The sequence below is a fragment of the Ictidomys tridecemlineatus genome, unplaced genomic scaffold (assembly GCF_052094955.1).
Source record: "Ictidomys tridecemlineatus isolate mIctTri1 unplaced genomic scaffold, mIctTri1.hap1 Scaffold_52, whole genome shotgun sequence".
NCBI lineage: Eukaryota > Metazoa > Chordata > Mammalia > Rodentia > Sciuridae > Ictidomys > Ictidomys tridecemlineatus.
The window spans coordinates 973,785-993,832 of NW_027523416.1; the positions used below are offsets into that span (position 1 = coordinate 973,785).

The window sequence follows — 20,048 nt, forward strand, 5'->3', positions numbered from 1 at the left end:
ACATAGTCAGTAAAAGGGACAAAATAGCCCAAGATTGAAGTTAACTCCTGTCTAGCAGAATCTTAAAAAGATAAAAATGTTTCCAAGATAGTTCAGAAAAAAAGCTGTACACAGCTCAAGAATATTTAAAAGAATACAAATGTTTCCAAGATAGTTCAGCAAAAAGCTGTACACAGCTCAAGAATATTTAAAAGAATACAAAATATCCAGTACTGAACAAGGTAAATTCACAATGTTTGGAATCCAATAAAAATGTATGAGGCATGCAAAGAGCGAGGAAAATATAACCCATGTTGAAAAGAAAATTAATAAAAATGATCATTAATTACACTGTGATAGAGTTATTATACAAGGACATTAATACAGTTGTATACCATATGTTCAAGATGCTATGGAAAAGCATAAGCATGTAAAGGAGAAAAAAAAGATATAAAAATGTCTGAATTAGATAAAACAGATAAAATTAGATAAAATCAGATAAAACAATGGCTAAGGTGAAAATTACACTGAATGAGATTAACAGCAGATTCAACATTGAAGAAGTCAATATCAGCAAACTGAATATGCAGTGATAAAGACTCCAAAATCAAACACGGAGAAAGAGACTGAACTGAACAAAGCATCAGTATGCACAGCTTCAACCAGTCCAATATATATGTTATGGTAGTTCCTAAAAGAGGTGGGAAAAACACATTTGAAGAAATAATAAATAAAAATGTTCTATATCTGATGAACACTCAGATTCAAAAAGCTCAATGAATAAGAAAAATGATAAAGATGACACAAATTTACACTAAATGCTTAAAACCAGTGCTAAGAAAAAAATTGAAAAGCATCTACAGAAAACAGATACCATTATGTACAAAGGAGTGAAAGTAAAATGTCAAAATTCATTCAAGAACCATGAAAACCAGAAAACAGTACATCAACATTTTCAAGTTCTGAAAGAAAAAAAAAACTGATATCCTAGAATTGCATTCCAAATGAAAATATTATTTGAAAATGATATAGTCTTTAATGCAAAAGAATTAAGTTAAGCCCTACCCCACATAAAAATTACCTCAAAATGGACCACAGACATAAATGTAAGAATTCAAAATGGACAACACATATATATGTAAGAACCAAAACTAAATGTAAGAAAGCATAGGTGAATCTTGGGGTAGACAATGACTTTGTATTTAAGACACCAAAGGCCCAAGCACCAAAAGAAAAAAATAATAAAGTAATGAACTTCATCAAATTTAAAACTTTTAAAGGCTACCATCGAAGAAAGTGAAAACACAATCATAGAAGAAAACATTTACAATTCATGTAGTTAGAATATATATAACTACCTAGAATATACAAGCAATTCTTATTGTTCAATATGAAAAGACAAATGGCAAGAAATTAGAATAGACATTTCTCCAAAGAAAATATGCAAAAGCAAATAAGCAAATGAAAGGATACCCAGCACCATTAGGGAAATGTACAACCTCAGTGAGATACTACTTCACATCTATCAAGATGGTTATAATCAAAAAGATAATAATAAGTTGGCAAGGATGTGGATCAATGGGAGCCCTCACACACTACTGGTAGGAATAGACTACAGACCTAAATGTAGCAGCTAAACCTATACAACTTCTGGAAGAAAATATAAAAAGCTGCTTGGCAGAGGCTTTTAAAACTAACTAGCTCTCTCTGCCTCATGCTCTCTTTTTTCCTCTCCTCAAAAACTTTGTCTCATGCTGGGCGTGGTGGTGCATACCTGTAATACCAGTGGCTCAAAAGGCTGAGGCAGGGGGATTGCAAGTTCAAAGCCAGCCTCAGCAAAAGTGAGGCACTAAGCAACTCAGTGAGACCCTGTCTCTAAATAAAATACTAAATAGGACTGGGGATGTGGCTCAGTGGTGGTATGACCCTGAGTTCAATCCCCAGTACCAAAAACAACAACAACAACAAACTTTGTCTATTGTATATTCATTGTTATGGAAATGGAAAGGTAAGCTGACAGACAAGGAAAAAGTATTGGCAAAACATATCTCTCTCAAGAGAATGATATCTAGGATATACAAATGATTCTTACAACTTATTAATAAGAAAAATCACCCAATTTGAAAAGATGGGCAGAAGACTTTTTTTCTTCACCAAAGTAGACACAAATATGGTGAATGTGCACATGAAAGGATATCCAACATAAGTTGAAATGTAAATCAAAACTGCAATGTTATTACACATACAGTAGGATGGACAAAATTTAAGACTCATCATAACAAATGTTGACAAAGATGAAGACTATGGTATCTCTCTTAGAACTGCAGACTATAACATGTAGTATAAACAATGGCACAAACTGTTAGAAAACTGTTTGGCAGTTGCTTTACAAATTAAATCACATCTGTCGAGATATTTACTCCAGAGAAATAAAAGCATACATCCACACTGAGACTTGTGCACAACTATTCATGGTGGTTTTATTTGTAATAGTCAAAAAATCCCCAATGTTGGACTGTGGGAACATGTCTGTCTTACATGCCTCAGAACCCTTATACTCATATTAACCATATAGTAGACATTTGATTACTAACTATTACATGAATGTAGAGATTGATTTTTTACTGTTAATAGAGCTTCTCTTTTATTAAATATAACAGACAAAAGAAAATCACGTATAGCACAATGAATTATCACAAAGTAAACATATCCACTGAACCTTAACCCAGGTCAAGAAATTGGACATCAAATGCACTTTCATGAGCCCTTTCTCATTGCTCCCCTAATTATTCCCTCCACTCCCCCAGACTTAGGCACTATTTTAACTTCTAATAACAAGGATTAGATTTGCCTGTTTTGTTACTTTATACAGTGTAATCATACACATGTGTTCTTTGGTATGTGGATTTTTTAGCTACATATGTATTTTTATAAGATTTATCCAAGTTGTTGAATGTGAAGGTACTTCTTATTTTCATTGCTTAATAATTTTTAATATTTAATTTATAATAATTGTATAAATATAACCTGGTTTACTTAAAAAAAATCCCCAATGTATATCAATAGGAAAATAGATAATAAATTTTGGAAACATACTTAGTAAGAATAAAGAACTATTGATAATAGCAAAAACAGGGAGATTCTGAATGAAATAAACTAGACAAAAAGTAATATGTATTGAAAATTCTTTTTTTTTTGTACTCCCTAGTACAAATATCCAGGGGTGCTCTACTGCTGAGCCACATCCCCAGCCCTTTTTATTTTATTTATTCATTTATTATTAATTTTTTTTTTGCTATCAGAGATGAAACTCTTGGGAACTAAACCACTGAGCCACATCCCCAGCCCTCTTTTGTATTTTATTTAGAGATAGGTCCCAATGAGTTACTCAGGGCCTCGTTAAGTTGCTAAGGTTGGTTTTGAAATCCCAATTCTCCTGTTTCACCATTCTGAGCCACTGGGATTACAGATGTGTGCCACCATGCCCAGTTTAGTTTTTATTTTGAAACAGAGTCTGGCTCAGTTCCCCAAGTTTACCTCAAACTTGCGATCCTCCAGCCTCAGCCTCCTGAATATCTGGGATTACAGACTCTGCCACCACCTTCCAGCAGATTCAGTTATATTTAAAGGTAGAAAGTTATAAACCAGGTGAATCCTAGTAAAGGTCTTAGTAAAAAAATAAAATAATAGCACTATGCTTGGTCACAATATGGTAAGTCAGAAAATGACAAGAAATATCCATTTTCTATGAGGTTGACCAGAACAGTATCATTTCTCAATGGATTTCAAAGGGTCTCCTTCCTTCTTTCCCCCCCGCCCGCCCACCTTTCCTTCCCTCCCTCCCTCCCTCCCTTCCTTCCTTCCTTTCTTCCTTCCTGAGTTTTGGCGTGTGTGTGTATGTGTGTGTGTGTTTACATCATCTTCTGTGCCAATGTAAGAGATTCAGGCAATGGATCAACCTTTACACCTGTGCCGAAGGACCCCAATCTTGGATCTATCTCCAAGGGTGGAGGTGACTCTAGATCCTCATTATAATCTTGAGAATGGGAACTCCTAAATTATAAACAGGTCTTTCTTGGTAACACCAGTTTCCTCCTTGGTAAAAGTTAGTGTAGTGGGAGGGTGGCAAGGGCCCTACCCTGCCACAAAATAAATGCTAAAATGTATTTTGGTACAAATTGTAAACACTAAAGAGTTAAAAGTAAGAGATGAGTCTTGGGATTTGAGCTAGACCTGGATAAGTACATAGGATTCAGATTCTAAAAAGAGAATAAAAGGCAAGTGAATTAAACGGCATAAAAGACTCAGCAGAAAGAAGTATGGTTAAAGGACAGTAAGGACACCTCATTTTGCTAAGAGGAAAGGATTCTATAAAGGATGACATATTTGTGTGCTTAGGTCAGATTATGAAATTCCTTGAAAATCAAGCATAAGGATTTAGACTTAATAGAATAAAAATGCATAAAATATTAGACTTTAAGTAAACGGATCATATAACTTAAGTGGAATTTAAACAAGTATCTTGTCCTTAAATCCAGGGAAGATGGAGGTTTAGGCTGGGCATAATGAGTAGAGCTGAGGCACTCCCCACAATTAAAAAGTCATGTTGAAGTGTACTGTACTAATGGAAGTGAGTCATATACAAGGCAAGGTCTTCTGCCAGCATCTACTGTTTGTCTAGCCCTGACAAATATTATTCTACTTTCAACTGTACAAAGAAAGAAACTCAAACATCTGAAATTGCCACTAATATATGGCATGTATATGAGTTCCTGTTTCTGGTTCTGCCTAATTTACCTTGGCATTCTTTTCACAGAGGTCAAATATTTGGTGTGTTGAAATAAATGCAGAACAGACATTGGGGACTTGTGGCCTTCACATCTCAATTTCCACAGTGCACTGTTGGGCTTTATCCATTTAGTTTTCAGAAATATAAATTACTTCCTTACCAGAACAACAGCAGAAGTAAGGAATACAGCCAAAAGGATTGTAGTCAGAAGTCTAATTGTGTGACTATAGGCAAATCATTAACTTTTCTGAGTCTCAGATATTTCATCTATACAAATATGGGTCAAATTTAAAATTTTATAATTCATTTTTAAAGAAGAAATAGAGATAATATATGAAAGATTGCCCATTTATGTGGTTTAAATAATTAAACAGCAAAATCCTGGCGGTTACAGCCAATATAGACAATTGACAAAGCAACAAAAGTCTTGGCAATAAATGCTTTCATTACTAAGGAGACATTTTTAGATAGTTCCTACTCTGGAAACTGTTCTCTTCTCACTGAAACAAAGTAAGGCTGATAACATCCTCCCAAAGTGTGCTTGGAAGATCACAAGCACCTCTTGGAGGAGACAGGGAGAGTGGAGGAGAAAATATGTTCTTCGGGATAACATATAGTCTACCAGAGCATACACTGAAGCAAAGCAAACCCTCCTGAATCTTCAGCATTTTAACTGATGCATGCAGTATAAAATTAGAAACAGGACCATAAACACTATTATGAAGACTATACTCAGTGGGGGACACTGAACAAACATATATGGGAAAGTAAGTTCTCTGTGATTATTATGAAATCTCAGTCTTACCCAAATCCACATGAAATTTGAAATGGTTTGGAATACATAAGAAGATCAGTGAATGACATCAAACCCAAATGATGAAATAGGGAATCTGTACATGATCTTTCTCTTATTTCTCACTGATCCCTTAGAACCACCAATAGAAATATAATATTAACTCTACATGTAAATTAAATTTTCTAGAAGTCATATTTTAAAAAATAAGACAGATGAGCTTCATTTAATAACACATTTTACATAATTCAATATATTCAAAATGTCATCCTTTTAATTTGTAATCAAAATAAAAATATAACTGTTATTTTACATTCTTCATAATAAGTCTTTGATATCTGACTTATGGCACATCTCAGTTCAAACTGGGCACATTTAAAGACAGTCGCAGCATAAGAAAGTAGGGATTGTAAATTAACACTAGGCCATATCATATACTTGCACTTATTTTAAAGAAAAGCCAAGTTTAATAGTATGTTTTAGGTTTTAAAATATTTTTGGCCAACCTCTCTTGGTACTTACGCAGAAGTGAGAAAAGATGATTGAAGGTATCTCAACATCCCTCTTTTTTTTTCACTCAGAGGTTAAGATTTCTGTTGCAATAGCTAGGGATTGCATTGTCATTTTTGATGAATCTCAAGTCTATAATCAAAAAGTGTAAGTCATCATTAGGTTCCTACACTTGTCATTCTTTTATTATTTTTCATTGTTATCTTAAATATACTTACTTCTTGACAAACATAAAGAAATAAAGAATTATATTTAAATGGATAATAAAAAAATTTGACTGCATAAAATCCCTTTTCATTTTAGGTAGACCTACTGGTACAAACAAGTCACCTGGGTGGTCTATTTTTCTTTGGTAACAGGGATTGAACTCAAGGGCTCTAGACCACTGAGTCACATCTCCAGCCCTATTTTGTATTTTATTTAGAGATAAGGTCTCACTGAATTGTTTAGGGCCTTACTTTTGCTGAAGCTGGCTTTGAACTCATGATCCTCCTGCCTCAGCCTCCAGAGCCACTGGGATTACAGGCATGCAGCACTGCACCCGGCACCTGCTCTGTTCTCTTACTTAACTGCAACTGTGTTTTCCTTGGTAGATTACTTCTTTGCACCAGGGTTTCTTGATAGAACTCTATTGGTACTTTGGTTTGGACTATTCCTACTAGCTGAAGGTTATATACTATCTATGGGCCTGGCCAAAAAATGTTAGTAGTTTCCTCAGTGATGGTGAAACAACAACAAAATGCCCCCAGGCATTTCTAAACTTCTCTTGATAAGACTAGTATTACTCTCCCAGTTTGAGAGTCACTGCTTGAGAGTCACTTGCAGAGTTAGTTAAACTCTGATCATTTAACAAAGCACCTTTAGTTGTAAGTATCCTATATTTTGTAGTTTGCAAGTATTCTGTATTTTGTAATTTCTCTTATCAGCTAAAAAGAAAGGATTATAAAATCAACATTTAAGGCCGGGCTTCATGATGCACACTGTAATCCCAGTGGCTCTGGAGGCTGAGGCAGGAGGATATTGAGTTCAAAGTCACCCTCAGCAATTTAGCAAGGCCTTAAGTAATTTATGGATTTCCTATGTCAAAATAAAAAAAAAATGTAAAAAAAGGGCTGGTGATGTGGATCAATGGTTAAGCACCTAGATTCAATCCCCTGTGCCCGTCCTCCACAAATCAACATTTTAAAAACCAGAATCACTAAAACATCAAAGAAACTCAAAGGTCCTTGTAAACACAACTGACTTTGCTTCAAAGGTTTTTTGCTTTTTGTTTTCCACTTCAGGTTAACACTACCTTTAAAAAAAATCACATTTTTTAATTTATTTTTTCTGACCTCTAAGAGGGATCTTACATTTTTCTACTTCCCTTTCCAAGACTATTCCCTCTTTTGCACTTTTGAATTTAAATCTGAATTAGTTGCATTCATTTTCCCTTGTGTTAATAGTCAAATTATGATACAATTTGAATTATTGAAATGAATAGAGGGGTTTCTTTTCTTATTTTTAATGAAAACTCATATCTTTAAAATTAGCACCTAGGGGACTATAGGTGGAGACTTAATATGTAGAGTCATCAGCATGATAATTGTAATTAAATAAACACAAATCAGTTCATGATAGCTGATTTCATTTACTATTATAATCAGCTTTCTCCTCTATAACACAGCACAATTAGTCCTAAATTGACATTCACTAATTGTATATTAGAGTTTCAAGGAAAACAATGAAGAGTTAGTGACTATCATAATGATTGAAATGTGTTTTGATATCAGTAATTATTATTATTTTTAAGATGGGGGTCTTGCTATTTTGCATAACCTGATCTCCAACTCCTGGACTCAAGCAATCCTCCTGGCTTGGCCTTCTGAGTAGTTAGGACTACAAGTCACCAAACAAGCCCAGTAATTATTGTTTAGTAGATCTCTTTTTGGACACTAAAATCACTACTAATATGATTGTATATGTTTGAAATTGGTTTTATGAGCAACATACAGATTTGATGCAATTCCCATCAAAATGCCCACGAATTGGTGTGAATATACATTGTATACAAAGAGAAATATGAAAAATTGTGCTCTATATATGTAATATAAATTGTAATGCATTCTGTTGTCATATATAAATTTAAAATAATAATAATAATAATAAATGTCATTTTTCCAGACCTAGAAAAAAACAGTCCTGAAATCCATTTGGAAGAATAAAATATTCAGAATAGCCAAAACAATTCTAAGTCAATAAGCAAGCTGGAGGCATCATCACAATACCTGACTTCAAATTGTACTACAAAGCTATTGAAATAACCACTGCATGGCTCTGTCATAAAACCAGATACATAGACCAATGGGAAAGAAGAGAAAACACAGAAAAAGATCCAACACAGTTAACAGTCATCTGATTCTTGACAAAGATGCCAAAAATATATTGGGAGAAAAGACAGGCTTTAAACAAATGGTGCCAGGAAAATTGGTTATCTATATGTAGACAAATAAGACTAGACCCTGTACAAACTTGAAAGAGATCAAAAGCCCAGGAATTAGACCAGAAACTATGCAAATCCTTGGAAGAAAATATAGGTTTGAGACTCCAGCATATAGGTACAGGCAATGACTTTCTTATTAGAACTCCTAAAGCTCAGAAAATAATGACAAAAGTTAATAAACAGAATGGCATCAAATTAAAAAGCTTCTGCACAGCAAAGGAAACAATTAGTAACATGAAGAAAGAACCTACGGAATGGGAGAAAATATATTTGCTAACTATTCTTTTTTTAAAAAAAAGAGAGAGAGAGACAATTTTTTAATATTTATTTTTTAGTTTTCGGCGGACACAACATCTTTGTATGTGGTGCTGAGGGTTGAACCTGCACTGCATGCATGCCAGGCGAGCGTGCTACCGCTTGAGCCACATCCCCAGCCCTGCTAACTACTCTTTGACACAGGATTAATATCCAGACTATATAAGAAACTTTAAAAAACTTAATACCAAAACCTCAAATAACCTAGCTTAATTGGGCAAATGACTTAAACAGATTCTTCTCAAAAGAAGAAATAAAAATGGACAACAAATCTATGAAAATGTTCAACATCATTAGCAATTAGGGAAATGCAAATCAAAACTACAGTGAGCTTTCATCTCACTCTAGTCAGAATAGCAGCCACCAAGAATATGAACGATATGCGGCTGGGGTTGTGGCTCAACAGCAGATTGCTGGGGCTGGGGATGTGGCTCAGGTGGTAGCGCACCTGTCTGGCATGCGCGCATCCTCAGCACCACATAAAACAAAGATGTTGTGTCTGCCGAAAACTAAGAAATAAAAAAAATGTTAAAATTCTCTCTCTCTCTCTCCCCCCGCCCTTAAAAAAAAAAAAACCCAGCAGATTGCTTGTCTAGCACGTGCGAGGCCCTGGGTTCGATCCTCAGCACCACATTAAAAATAAATAAATAAAAATAAAGGTATTGTGTCCAACTACTTAAAAAAAAAGAATATGAACAATAATAAATGCTAGAGAGAATGTGGAGAAGAAGGGACACTTTTTTCTCTGTTGATAGGATTGTAAATGAATATAACCACTATTGAAATCAGTATGGAGGTTCCTCAAAAGACTAGGCAGGAAACCACCATATAACCCAGCTATACAACTACTCAATGTTTATCCTAAAGAATTAAAGTCATAATACTAGAGTATTACATGCATACCCATGTTTATAGCAGCACAATTCACAGCTGCCAAACTATGGAACCAAACTAGGTGCTTATCAAGGATGAATAAATAATGAAAATGTGGCATATACACACAATGGAGCTTTATTCAGCCATAAAGATGAATTATGTCATTTGCTGGAAAACGGATGAAACTTGAGAACATTCTGTTACACAAAATAAGCTAAACTCATAAGATCAAGGGAGCATATGTTTTCTCTCGGATGTGGAAGCAAGAGAGGAAAAAGGAAAAGAAAGTGAAAATCAAAAGGAGATCAGTAGAGTGTAGGAAAGGGACCAGGAGAGGGAGGAGTGAAGGGAAAATACTGGGGAATGATATAGGCCAAACTGGAGTGTTATATTGTGCATGTGGAAATATGTAACGACAAATACTGCCATGATTTACAACTATAATGTATCAACAAAAAAATGGAAAAAATAAAAGAAAGCAAACAAAAGAACAGAATTGCTTTCATGTATGCATGTATGTATGTATGTATACAGCCTAGCCAAACATCTATTGTGAGCATAAACATTAATACTCTGGAAAAGTGATGAGCCTGACACTGTTTTTTTTTAATTGTTCTCTTTATTCCTTTTTTCCCTCCCTCCCTCCCTCCCTCCCTCCCTTCCTTCCTTCCTTCTTTCATTCTTTCCCCTCTCTCTCTCTCTCTCTCCCTCCCTCTCTCTCCTGTCTCTTCTCTCCCCTCCCCCCCTCTCTCTTATTTCCCAGGCTGGCCTAAACTCCTAGGCTCAAGTAATCTTCCTGCCTCAGCTTTCTGAGTAGTTGTGACTGTTGGAGCACACCACGATGTCCAACAATAACACTTGCTTTTGTAAACAAAGTTTTATTAGAACACAGAAACTTATATTATTTACCCACAGTCTAGGCTGTTTTGTGCTACACTGGCACTTGAGTGGCAATGAAGACTTGCCTACAAAGTCTAATATATTTATTATCAGTCTCTTTTCAGGAAAAGTTTGTTGATCCCTGATTAGATTATAGATTAAAGTCAGCAGAATAAATATATAAACATTTCTTTTCTTACGACTAAAATTGGCTGTATGAAATGAGATAAATGATCTATTAATTGCCAAGATAAAAGTCTCTTCCCTATAGAAAGTGTGTATTCAGAACTAGAAATCTTGGCACTGTGTCATGTCAAATGTAGGAAAAAACCTGGCAGTTCATTTTGATGAGACTTAAGAAATTTCTTTTCCAGGGCATTTTGAGGTTTATCTAAACTTTGTAGATAATACAGGGAAGAACATTTTAATCTGCAAATAGATTATGTTCATTATTAGTTTGTAATCATTTCACAACTATCATATAATATTAAAGCATCATAAGAGACTGCCTATCATAATAGAAACTTTTATGCCTCTAGCCATTAACATGTATTTTTCTAGTTATTGTAGACTCATACTTTTAAGTTAGTGCTATTGGTAAAATATATGATTATTTAAGTCTGATTGCCTTACTAATTTTGACCAGTTTATTTTTCAGATATCCATTTTGGGGTTTACTCTTTCAATTAATTTTTCGTTCCATGGACAATGAAATTGTTGTTGAGTATATAAGATGTTGCAGTTTCTATGTAAGTTGACCTAAGTGTCTCTACCACTATTGATGGGCAAAGATAAAAGTAAGTTAGTATTTTTACTTGAAACTGTAATAGATCTAATGTACTTGATTTGTTTTCCTGACACAAAAGAGTATAAAACTAGAAAAACTAAACATTTTCAGGTATTAATTTCAGACATGACTGTAGGCCTGGTGCACAAAACACAATTAGGGAGATGAAGCTCAAGTAAGATGGTGGTCATACTGAGTTAAGGAGAAAATTATCAAAGTGCAAGATTATCATAGTGGTTGGAATTTTGTGGACAAGAATGTCTGAGCTATTTATGGTGGGTGCAATGTAATTATGTGTATGTTAGAGAGAGAATACTAAAAGCCTGGAGGAAATTCATTTTTGATATGAATGTACCAGATGAGACTCTGTAAGGCTTAGCAGAGTTTGACTGCTATAAAGGAGACTGAAGATGATGCTAAATGGCAATGTTGGAAGAAATGGTTTCCAGCAGAGTCAGGTTGCAGCAGCTTCACTAATATATCAGGTACTTAATTAAGAGTTCAGGAATAAGCCTTAGCAAAAAGAACCACACACAAAAGAGAAATTTAGGTCTACCATGGGAAAATGGTAGACCTAAATTTAAAATCAAAATTGATTCATGCTGAAAATGTATGTGGCAGCCAGAAAGGAAAAAGGAAAAGAAAGGTGTGTGTGTGTGAAAGGAATCTGATGACAATCAAAGGGAGATCAGTAGAATAGAGGAAAGGGATCAGGGGAGAGAGGAAAGCAGGTAAAAGAGAAATACTCGAGAATGATATTGGCTAAGTTTTATCACTGTATTATACATATGTATGAAAACATAACAACAAATCCCACCATTATGTACAAGTATAATGCACCATGAAATATGGAAATAAAGAAAAATACCAAACCTAGTGAGGCGAGGTGGAATATGCTTATAATCCCAGTGACTCAGGTGGATGAAGCAAGAGGATCACGAGCTCAAAGCCAGCATTAGTAAATCGAGGTGCTAAAGCAGCTCATCAAGACCCTGTCTCTCAATAAAATACAAAACAGGTCTGGGGATGTGGCTCAGTAATTGAGTACCCTGAGTTCAATCTCTGGTACCAAATAATAATAATAATAATAATAATAATAATAATAATAATAATAATAATAATAATACCAAATCTAATATGATCAAAACAATTCACCAGTAATTAGCCTGCATGACACATAAAACAGAATATCCTTTATAGGAAGACAATATAATCCAGACTTCCTATGATGTATCATCTATAAATGACCAGAATATAATTAAAAAATATTTTTTTGGTACCAGGGATTGAACCCAGGGGTGCTTAACCATTGAGCCACAACCTCAGCCCTTTTTTTGCATTTTATTTAGATACAGGGTCTCATTGAGTTGCTAAGTGCATCCCTTAATTGCTGAGGCTAGCGTTGAACTCTTTTTTTTTTTAACAATTTCAATTTTTAATAATGGAAACATTTTGCTATTCCAGAAAAAATTTCAGGGGAGAAAAATCTTCCCTATAAAAATAAACTCATCAAAATTATAAATATTATAACTTTTTTACTTCTGCAATTTAAAATGCTCCCCTGCAATACCACCCCTGCATATAACACCTTTCCTGTACCATCACATTTTGAAGAGAAAACAGTATTACAGCAAAGCTCAGTTTTAATTTAACGTAACATTTGTAAAATGACTTTTTAAAATTTTTGGCCTTCAGAGCCTTTATTCTTATTTTACAACATTAAAAATTCTGCTGTAGTAACCAGTGTTTGGGAGAGAACATCACTCTTCTAGAACCATGAACAGACAGAATTTTAATACAGTAACTTCCAAATTGTAACTTGTAGTACACATGACAGGGAGGTTTGGATAAACACAGAGGAGAATATGCCTATTTCAGACAATCTACTTCAAGTAAAAAAAAAAAAAAAGAATTCACAGATACCCAACAGCTACTACTTCAGGTTCTAACAGTGTCATGAATCTGAGAAACAAATGCTTCACAAACTATAAGTTTACTGGGATGAGTAATTAAAAGACCAGGTGGTTGATAACAGTATATTCAAACCCAATCCACAGTCTGAATAGGAAAACCAGTATTAAAATCATGAAGGCATTCCCTGAACAACAAAGGCCAAGTGTTGGGTGACAATGTCACTAAAACCTCATTGACGCACTAAAAAGAAGTTACATGCAAAATTAAACAATGTGTGCCATGCATAATTTATTAGCTTTGAACTCTTGATCCTCCTGCCTTAGCCTCCTGAGTCGATGGGATTATAGGCATATAGAATATCATTAAATTTTGCCAGAATGCAAAGAAGATAGAAAAATGAGAACCACAAGAGAAAATGTCACATATAAAAAAAGTTCCGTGAGCTGACCCAGATGTTAGGATTAGCAGAAAAAAAATTTAAAAAGTTTTTATAACTAATTTCAAGGAATTAAAGAAAAGCTTAATCATAATGAATAAGTAGATATGGGTGTCAACATATAAGTGAAAATTTTCTTTTAAAAGAAATAAAAAGTATAGTATTTGAAATGAAAAATTCATGAAACAAATCTATCATCAGATTATATAGTGCAAAAACATCAAAAAGTTAACTTGGAGATAGACCAATAAAAATTATCTGGTCTAAAAATCAGAAAGAAAAAAATAGAGACTTGGTTACTATCATTACAAAGTGACCTAATATACATATAATTAGATTTCTAGAAGAATAGAGGCATAAATTGTACAGAAAAAATATTTAAGACAATGATGGCTAAAATTATCTCAAATTAACAAAAAAGATGTTAACAGATTTAGGAAACTCAGTGAATACTAAAGTTAGTTACAAAGCAAATCACATCTAGATGCATCAGAGTCAACTGTAAATAATCAATTAGGAGGAAAAAGGTCTTGAAGGCAATTAGAAAAAAGTGGTGTGTTACGCATAGGTAAAAATGACTAAAATGATAGCTGACTTCTTATCAGAAATGAGAGATTAAAGTTAACGGAAAGTTTTAAGGTGCTAGAAGACAAAAACTGCTAATCTAGGATAAGTACTCTTCAAAACTGAAAGCAGAATAGACATTTTCAAATAAATAAAAAGTAAGAAAATTCAATACCAATAGATCTCTACTATTAACAATGCTAAAAGAACCTCTTCAGGATAAAAGGAGATGATCCATCAGGTAGAAACAGATGCACTGTGTGTTTTAGTTCACTGTGTAATAAATTTAATGGTTTAAAATAAAAATTCTTTGTTATTTCTCCTTATTCTATGATTTGGCTTTACATAACCTGATGGGTCCTTTGCTCTAGGTATTTATTAGTGCTTATGCGGTTTCCTTTAGCAGGGATTGTTTAACCAAAGGTAGAACTGACAAAATAGCTTTGTTTACATGTATGCTAGCTCAACTGGTTGGGTCAGGCTTATCTCCTCAAATGCTTTTAGTCATTCAGTCATTCTAAAATTTTTTATTTGTTGATTAGATTTCTAGAGGATAAAAGTAGAAGGTATACACCTTCCCAAGGTGTTAGGTCTAGGATTGGCATGGCATCACTTTCACCAAAAATATATTTTGTTCATTAAAACAAGACAAAAGACCAGCCCAGACTCAGCGGGTGGGAAAATAGATATTACTTCATAATGAGAGAAGCAACATGATACAGGAATGTGGAGAATTTGGGGTAGATATTTTTAAAGACAATGCACCATAAACAGAAATGAAAAGTACTAGAAATACTAAAATGTAGGTAAATATAAAAGGCAATATGTATACATATTTATTCTTTTAATTTCTTGGAAACATGACTAAGGTAAAAAACATAGGGTATACAGCTGTAATATGTATGACGACAAAGCACAAAGGACTTGGGGAGATGTGAGAAAGTATCACAATTTAAATTATGAAAACTGTGATAAATTAAAGAATGCATTTCATAATTCCTGGAAACATTGCTAAAACAATAATGTAAAGCAATAAAGCTAAACGCTAATGGATAAATTAAATAAAATTTAATTTTTATTTAATGTAATTTTATTTAATTACATTAAATAAAAATATGAATAGAACGAAAACAAGAAATAGATAAAAATACATCATGAATAGTAAGCCAAGAAGAATGCAGAGGCTATACTAACATCAGATGAATTTAATTCAAGATAAAGAGTTTTATAAGAGATAAGAAAGACATTTCATAATACCATAATGTGTTTTTAAGAACACAGAAACATGACACCATACAACCAAACATTTATATGCCCCAAATATATGAAAGCTGACAAAACTGAAGAGACAAATCTATACTTTGAATTTTTAACACCCTTTTAACAACTGATAGTAACACTATAAAAAAATCACTAATGATACACAAGAGTCTGAACAAAACTATCAACCACCTTAATCTTATTGACATTGACTGACAATGCCCAACAACTCCAGAATATATATTCTTTTCTAGTCCTCATGGAAACTTGCAAGATAGGTTATATTCTTGGCAAAAAATTTTAAATATTGAATTTCAGTTTGTTTGCTGATCACAGTAGAAATAAATGGGGTATTCTTTAATAAAACTGGTCATTAAATAAAAGCCCTACAAATCATCAATAAACAGTGTTTTAGTTATCTATTGTTATATTTTTAAAAATTCCAAAATTTAGTGGCTTTAAAAAATAACCATTTGCCGGGAGTGGTGGTGCACACCTGTAATTCCAGTGGCTCAGGAGGCTGAGGTAGGAGGATTGAGAGTTCAAAGCCAGCCTCAGTAATGGCGAGGCACTAAGCAACTCAGTGATACCCTGTCTCTAAATAAAATACAAAATAGGGCTAGGGATGTGGCTCAGTGGTCGAGAGCCTCTGAGTTCAATCCCCACTACCAAACAAACAACCATTTTATTTCTCATAATTTTGTAAGTCAAGACTTTAACCAAGGTTCTGCTCCAGTGTCACCTAGGCTCACCCATACAGCACACGCCTGATTTAGACTACAAGGTCTGAGATGGCTTTGTATGTCCGGAACTAAGGTGCTGACTGTTGGCTTTATATAGTCTCCCTTTCCATGTGGTCTTTCATATATCAGGGGCTTTCTTCAAATGGACTCTCCCTCCAGTAAGATAGCCTGAGCTTCTTTACAGTGTGGCACAGGGTACCACAGAGAAGAAAAAATGAGTTTGTGCCTTTAAAAGATACAGTCAGTCCTTCCTCAAGTCTCAATCTTGGGTAGGATCTTGGTCCATGCATTTTGGGGGAATTTATAGTTGGATGACATTTTAATCTACATTACTATGTGAAATGTCTTTGTTTTTATGATTTCATTTTTGCTACATTGTTCCTTTTCCATACAATTAACTACAATATAGGATAATCTATTAACGATAATGTCTCTTCAATTGGTTATGTGAAGCTTGCTCTATAATAATTTATATAGAAAGAACTTATGGGAATAATATTCTCTAAATGACAATTTCCTGATTTAAAAACATATAATTTGTAGCCAGTACAATAGTGCATGCCTATAATCCTAGCTACTCAGGAGGTTGACAAGTAGGAGAATGGTAAGTTTGAGGAGAGCCTGGGCAACTTGGTGAGACTCTGTCTCAAGAAAAATAAAAAAAACAAACATTAATGACTGCAGATGTAGCTCAGTGGTAGAGCACTCCTCAGTTCAATCCTCAGTGCTGGGGGTTAAAAAAGGTCATTCATCACCATACTAAGACACTCCTTAGAGAAAAGTAATTGCAAGAACATTGTTCTCCTTCCTTGGGATATGTTTTTTTTTTTTCCTAGATTGGAATCTAGAAAGCCTTTTGTGTGCTTTATGCTCTCATTATGGTTATGTGGCTTTTTAAATCTTGTTCATGCCATTGGATGTAATATCAGATTTTGGGTTTTTTTTTGGTGGTGCTGGGGATTGAACCCAGAGCCTTGTGCATGTGAGGCAAGTACTCTTCCAACTAAGCTATATCCCCAGCCCCAGTGGATTTTTTTTTTTTTTGGAGGGGAATCTCTTCTCAACACATTTTGTGCCAGATTGTACTTGAGAAAGGGAAGTGATATGTACAGCATGGAACGATATTAGTTTCTGATTTTCCCACTTTTTAAAATCTTTTTTAAAAAATTATTTATTTTTAATTCTAATTTGTTATATATGACAGCAGAATGCATTATAATTTATATTACACATATGGTACACAATTTTTCATATCTCTGGTTGTATACATAGTCACATCAGTTGTGTCTTTTTTAAGAGAGAGAGAGAGAGAGAGAGAGAGAGAGAGAGAGAGAGAGAGAGAGGGAGAGGGAGGGAGGGAGGGGAGAGAGAGATTTTTAAATATTTATTTTTTAGTTCTCGGCGGACACAACATCTTTTTTTGTATGTGTTGCTGAGCATCGAACCCGGGCTGCATGCATGCCAGGCAAGCGCGCTACTGCTTGAGCCACATCCCCAGCCCCTAGTTGTGTCTTTATATGTGTACTTAGGGTAATGATGGTAATCTTATTCCACTGTTTTTTCTATCTACTATTTAGATGTATTTGAGAACTTTAAGAAAAATCAGAAATACTCTTTCCTATTTTCATGAAAGCATGAATTTTTAGCCATATAAAATCTGTCCTGATGGGTTTTGGTTATATTTTTATACCTCATGAAAAGAGAAGAAATGTTCGCCAGGACAAGCCTCTAAACTGGAAGCTAATAGCCATGTTATCTTGTGTGCTCTCTTCTTCCACATCATCACTTAGGTTTGAGTGAGGCTAAAAACTAATGACACAAAGAACAGAAAGAAATTTTCTTGTGATTACTGTATATTGTTTAAAGACAGCAAAGAATCAACTATTTGTAGCATTTTGAAAAATCCACATATAAATTTTTACTAGACTTTAAAATTTCTTCTTTGATACTCTGGTTCTACACAAATGGTCCACTCTCAGAGGGGAAATTCAGAGAATCCTGGGAGAGTCATTATTTGTGAAGTCATAATTATGAACAAAATCCTTTCTTGCAAAGACTTTCAAGCTGCCTCCCTTTAGCTTTTACTCATTAGTGCTGGTTGATACCTGATGCTATTAAAAAAATCTGATCCTTATCTCACACATCCCTCTCACAAATATTGTAGAAGTACATTGTGATCCCACAAATCTTTGTCCATGGCCATCTTTCCCAGAATTCCCCAACTGTCTCTCATTTCACAGGGTTTAATCAACCTCCTTCCATCCTATTTCATATAAAGTAATCAACATTCCTTATAAAAGCTGACAGCACTTGGGTCCCCAGAACAATCCTTGTTGAGAAGGAAAAAAAGAAATTCATGACCAAATAGTAGAGAAGGCAGCCGAGTCACTTAAAAGCTAAAACTGTAATAAAAGAGAAAAGAATGATCAAGGAACCAATTAAAAGACTATTCATGTATTTTTCTCCTAAGAACCATCAGCCATGCTTCCGTTTGCACAGGTCGTTGGAAAGCAAAGCAAAATCCAAAGGACCACCAGGAAAAGTAACATCTTACTCCCCTAGTCCAGCTGCTGACCCCTCTCTACAATCTCTATTTGCAATGGAAATCTTACACCTTCTGGATGAGACAGAATGATGTAAACCGCTGGCCAAACAAATGGGAAGGCAGCAGCCTATTGTTAGTTCCTGGTTCACTTCCATTAACCAATACCGGCTCAAGGGGCGGGCAACTCCATTTCCACCTTCAAAGAAGGAGTTGGGCGGGGCTAGGTTTTGCGCATGCTCCCAAGGCAGGTTTCTGGGCATGCTCAGCTTACCATATAACTGTGCTTTTTAAAAAACTTGGCATTAAAGATAAAGCAACCTTACTTTATACTTAATTGTGAATGGGCTGCTCTAACTACTCCTCTTTCATATTCATTTGGTATTTTTAACCATGCTTTATGTCTTCACTATGTTTCAAAGAGGCAGCTGGAGCCCACAGGTCTAGACCCTCATCTGGGTCCTGCCAGAGGAACCATCTACCACAAAGAGAATCAAGACAGTCATCGAAGACAACATTCCAAATTTTTATCCAAGTAGAGAATCCAACAGTTAAACTGTCTGCAAAAATGTAATTTTTTTTTTGTAGGTAGACTGAAACACTGCAATTTTATTTTGTTCTGAAAACACTGCAATTTTATTTTGTTCTAGTAAATAAAGTCAATCTAGATGAGTACAGAAAAGGGTGGAAACTTGGTACTAAGGTAATCAAATACAACTTAAAAATATGACCACACACATCTATTTTTTCTCTCACCCGAAACAGCTAAAGGACAATACACAGATTTCTAAAAAGATATATGAGGCAATGGTAGATGAAACAGTGCACAAATTCTTTGGAAGATAAAAAGTGGATAAGAAGAGGACAACAAATTCAAAAGAGCTGTGGAACCAAAACACTGGTATCTAGCTGGGGCTGACTGCAGGAACTGAAACCCTTTCAGTTCTCCAAAAACTCAGATGCAAAAGCACAGGCACCACAGTATGGAGGAACTGAGAGGATCCGCACACCAAACACCAAGAGCACCACGTGCCATCAGCTCCCTGTCTTTCCAATTTAAACCACCAATTTCACTGTAATGGTATAGGACTCGTCTTAGGATACAATGAGTTTTCCAGTGAAATCTTCAAATCTGACTCCCCCAGTGCAAAAGCTGGCTTGCCAACCAGTGCTGTTGGC

General features: G+C 34.7%; 1 protein-coding gene across 5 annotated transcripts in view; it reads right to left on the reverse strand.

Moving 5' to 3' along the window:
* The window catches only part of LOC144373863 (transport and Golgi organization protein 1 homolog), a 47,032-nt gene that overhangs the window by 18,201 nt on the left and 8,783 nt on the right, over positions 1 to 20,048 (reverse strand). For 3 of the 5 annotated variants that reach the window (XR_013433401.1, XM_078036812.1, XM_078036813.1), the window contains one exon: positions 6,084 to 6,203. The exons of the other annotated variants lie outside the window; for them this stretch is intronic. The gene's annotated coding sequence lies outside the window, so the exon portion shown is untranslated. The remainder of the gene's footprint in view (positions 1 to 6,083; positions 6,204 to 20,048) is intronic. 5 annotated transcript variants of the gene reach the window in all.